Source organism: Colias philodice, chromosome 2 (assembly GCF_061535455.1).
Source record: "Colias philodice isolate Cphi_HAF_F1 chromosome 2, ilColPhil1 Martin Lab GWU primary, whole genome shotgun sequence".
Classification (NCBI taxonomy): Eukaryota; Metazoa; Arthropoda; class Insecta; order Lepidoptera; family Pieridae; genus Colias; species Colias philodice.
Genome location: NC_143087.1, coordinates 179,771 through 184,768, shown reverse-complemented (window position 1 = coordinate 184,768; position 4,998 = coordinate 179,771).

Genomic DNA, 4,998 nt, shown 5'->3' with positions numbered 1-4,998 from the left:
ATGACGTGGCTAATACTGAAAAAAGATTAATAATATAAATTTTAGAACTCTACAAAGATTTATGATATGACTGCATATGTCTGAATGAATCCCTGTCTTTTAAATATAATTTTGCCCATTCTTTTCTCTTCGTTTTCTTCTTTTCAATGGGTGTAACTTGTACTTGTACTTGTACCAAAAGAAGCCTTGAACTGAGGTCTACATGTGAAAAAAATACAACATTCTAACCACGAATTTATTACGAGAAATAGATTTTCAAAGAATTCGGTTTGACTTTTAATGAGATTACTATGATCAATGCTCGAAATATTCACAAAAAAAGGAGATTAATTTAAGTATTAATTTATTTATTGAATTGTCTTATAAATCTAAGATATTTTTTTTGTTCAGTTAATTTATTACATATAAAGATTGTAATAAATTAACCTTTTACCTACATATAATAATATATTGAAATATCGACTATAACTAACGACTGAAACATAAACAAAAACTTGGTAATAGATAGATGATATTATAAATTTTGTTTACTAGGGACAACCCTGACATTCTTTGAAAATCTATATCTCGTAATAACTTCGTGGCTAGAATGTGGTATTTTTGTCACATGTAGAACTCAGTTCAAGGTTTCTTTTGGTACTAAACAGAGCTTCTACTAACGCCTGCATATAATATAAAAAAATAAAAACGAAAATCAGTAAAAATTACAATACTTTCGCCTCTATCGACAATATCGAAAATTTCAAAAAGGGATAATTTGCGCCTTTAGTCACTTCATATATTAGCAACGTAATAAATTATCTAGTCGCAAGTGTATCTATTTTTTTATACGAATTTATTTAGCTCAGTCGGCCGCGAAAATTCCAATATTTTAAATGTTTTTTTAAAAATCGTAAATTTAATCGTAATTTTTAAACAAAGAATATTTTCTCTGTGCGGCAATGCCTGGACGGATAGCCGAAACCGATTGAATATTGAAACTGTAAAGGCGAAGCTGCAAATTAATTGTAATTTTAAATTATCGTGCAAAGATTTTTATACATTCGCTTTAGAAAATGAAGAGCTATTAAAAGCTGTTTCTTCCAACAGCAAATATAAATGCCAAAAATAAATTTTCTCTATTTAACATTGCTGTTTTAATTATCTCCCGTAAAAAATAACTAAAACTCGTATTTTTGATGCTGTTAACCCTTAAATCAAATACTGGCAACCCTAGGTGCGGTGCGGTCGTGTGGCGAGTCGATCGCACCGCACGAGTACGGTGGTCCGGTCGCACCAGTTCGAACGTCTGTTTATAATTTTACGGTCCATCTTGACGTACGTCCCGCCAAGGTCATACACGATGCACGATGCAAAACGACAGTGAATAGCGTTGACGTACGTCAATAATTATTATTATTATCTTGTTGGATGTGCACGACCAACTTTTCATCCAGCAAGCACCCCCACCACCGCGAACGTCGTGCAGATGGACAGTGAATAGCGCGGACGTACAGCAGATTAGTGTTGCCAACAGAAATTAATGTAAATACTTGGAAACGTGGCCTATTGATATGATTTTTTTGTGATAACTTAGTGAGTACATGAGCAAGCAAGAAACGGTTATTTTTGATTTTTATGTACACAGGAAATCCCAATTATCATTACTTTTGGATCAACCTTGTACACATGGACAGTTTATATTCAGAAGTTATTATTTTAAAAGAACTCCAAGGCGAATTGTTGAATAACACAGATTTTATGCAAAAGTCCACTACAGAAAAATGGCAATTTATTTTAAAAAAATATCTTGACGAATTTGTTTGTTTAAAAAAGAATGATTAGCTATATACTCTCTGTTCCCGCCACTTTAGCATTTACTGAAAGAGTCTTTTCGGTCATGAATGTGAAGTGGCGGGAAGAGAGAAACCAAGCTTCATTAAAAATTAATTAAAAATGAGCTCTTGAAATATATAAATTTAGATTTGGAATGTTTGGATTCATATAATTCATTTAAAAATAATTAAAAATTCTTAGTTACTGCAAAAAGTACAAAAAAATACATTTTTAAAAATATTTATTTACTCTTTATTTACCTCCTTTAAAATCAGATATACTCTATTTCTTCAAATAAAAGTTGGCAACCCTAGCCATGCTTGATGCCCGCACGATCGTCAGTAGGATACATCCAGCACCGCGGCCTTGAGCCGACGTACGTCGGGGATTGACCGTCAATAAGACGCTTTATGCACTGCAACCACTGCACAGTGCACGGTGCTATCACTGTAGAAAAATTCGTTCCGTTATGGACTGCCAGTATACTGCCGCAGTACCCTAGGGAAATTTATGACGTCATTAATCGCCGCCATATTCTACTGTGAGCACTGGCGTTTTCGAGGTAAGGTACTCGCAGTACTTTGATCACGTGATCAGTCCACAGAGCAAGTAATATGATCAGTCAAAACCACTCGAGTGCCTAACTTATACAAAGCTACAGTATAATCAGAAAATTTTAAAGTTCTGTAATTAGTTTGGATTAATAAATAAAACAATGGAAGAATTGCAAAAATTAACTTTATTAGACTGTATTGAAAATGTTCAATACGAGCTGAAAGTTCTTTTTTCTTCTTTTTTATGAAAAAGTACTTACTTTTATTATATTATAAATTCAATTTACAATTAATATTAATTAAAATATTTTTAATTGGACAGTACTCCAAAACAGTTTATTTTTATGTTCTAGAAAACTTTAATACACTCATTTGAATGCTGCGTCAAAAAATGCGGCTGACAGTATACTGGATTGCGTTCCATTTTAAATCGTAACCAGTATAACTGGCTATAAAGGAACGGCTTCACAGTATACTGAATTGACGTCACACCTTACAGTGGTCGCAGTGCATAACACCCAGAATATTGCTCTGAGTGACAGAACATATATAAATCACACTGGCTGTTTTCCAATTACAGAGCATAATGCGACTCAGTGCCGCACAATGCCGAATTATGCTGATGCTTAATTGGAACGTGAAACGCACCAGCAGGTTGCGCTAGTTCAGTGTTGAAAAAAAAATATTCATAGAGTTAGCAATAACCTCATTAATGTGTAAATAAAGTGGTATACCTTATACATAATAATTGGTTGAAAAATATTAACGGTTATTTTAAGTCATTTGGATTTTGATTATTTTGTAGGGGTCACCAATGTGGGGGCTTGTTATGTGCGGGTGTAATAAAAGATGGATAACTACGCAAAGGTTATATTTCGTTAACTACATATATATATATTCGTATGTAATTAATATTCGACCTAATGCGACCAACCCGCGTCCCGACAAGCCCTTAACTGTTCATGCATAGCGCACGAACTGTTTATATACGAGTTACCGTGTGAACCTATGGTGGGAACTTTCTTAGTAGGTACTACACTTGAAATATTTCGGTAACTCGTAAATTGGCTTGTCGTCGCTACATCATTCCCCCCTTAAAATAAAAAGGGTATACAAGTAAAAAAATCTTACAATAAAATTAAACAATAAACAAAGGGGTATATATAAAGTGTCGCTATATAAGGTTACAAAATGTTTACAATATAAAGTATAAAAAATGTTCACAATATAAATCAATCATAACGTATACAAGTGGTTCAAAGTTAACACCTAATTTCGTTAAACTATTTATGTTATTATAAAAACTTGGTTGGGTCTTCTAAGTGGCGTGCGATAATTGTTACACGTCATCTAACACTTAGTAACATTAACATTTCAAATCCCAATACGTTCTTTACACTTGTATCGTTTAATATTACAAAGGCTACTACTAAACACTCAAAAGCCATAAATCAAAAGTGCTTAAATTTCTAAGTAGTAAACATTTCAATCAAAACTCAACACAAACATAAATTTGAAATACCATACTTAAAACGTTAAACAATGAACAAAAAACTCGTTTCAAATTTCATAAGTGCTATTATTTATTAAATACGATGTGTTGATTACTAAGTATTTATTATACATTTCTATGAAGTCTTATGAATACTTATAATCATCGTAATTCTAATAAATTTAAAATAGTTGAAACAATTACAAATACAATACTATTACCTAAATCGTACTGGTAATCGTATAGCTCTTCCACTACGCGTGGTATGTGTATTAGGCAATTCGCTACTTGGAATTTGTAACGGAACCTTAGTATCTGCCCCAGATATCGTATCACTATCATCATTCAAATAATATGCAGGTTTTAGACGGTCTACAGATATTCTAACTTTCCTGCCAGTCATTTGAATGTAAAATACCTTTTCCTCTCGACTCAACACACGATAAGGACCGTCGTATGTTGGTTATAAAGGCTTACGTACTGCGTCGTTTCTTACGCAACACTAATCTGCTGTACGTCCGCGCTATTCACTGTCCATCTGCACGACGTTCGCGGTGGTGGGGGTGCTTGCTGGATGAAAAGTTGGTTGTGCACATCCAGCAAGATAATAATAATAATTATTGACGTACGTCAACGCTATTCACTGTCGTTTTGCGTCGTGCATCGTGTATGACCTTGGCGGGACGTACGTCAAGATGGACCGTAAATAAGACGCTTTACTTTTTCTAGTGCTCGATTGTGCGAAGTGTTGCTGTAGTTGGAACATTCAACGTTAAGCATTATGCCGCATAATGCGCTCTAGTGCTGTAATTGGAAAACGGGAACTATAATCAGGTGGAACCACAGGGTTGAACGCCGTGGGTGAACGTTTCATATTTTATCTGCTAAATACCGTGCAGCCTAAAGGTGCGCATACACGCAACACTTTGTCTTACACATACGCAAACCTAATAACTTCCTCTTGAATCACTCTAGATCTAGCTAATAAAAATAACAGCATGAAAATCTAGAAGTGAAAACCCGTTGTAAAGACGTTGTAAAATTAAAAACAAACTGCCAAAATAACATTGCTCCTTTCCTAGACTAAAAATTAAAAATTGAATGTCAAATGTCAAGTGTCAATCAATGGTGTCAAAT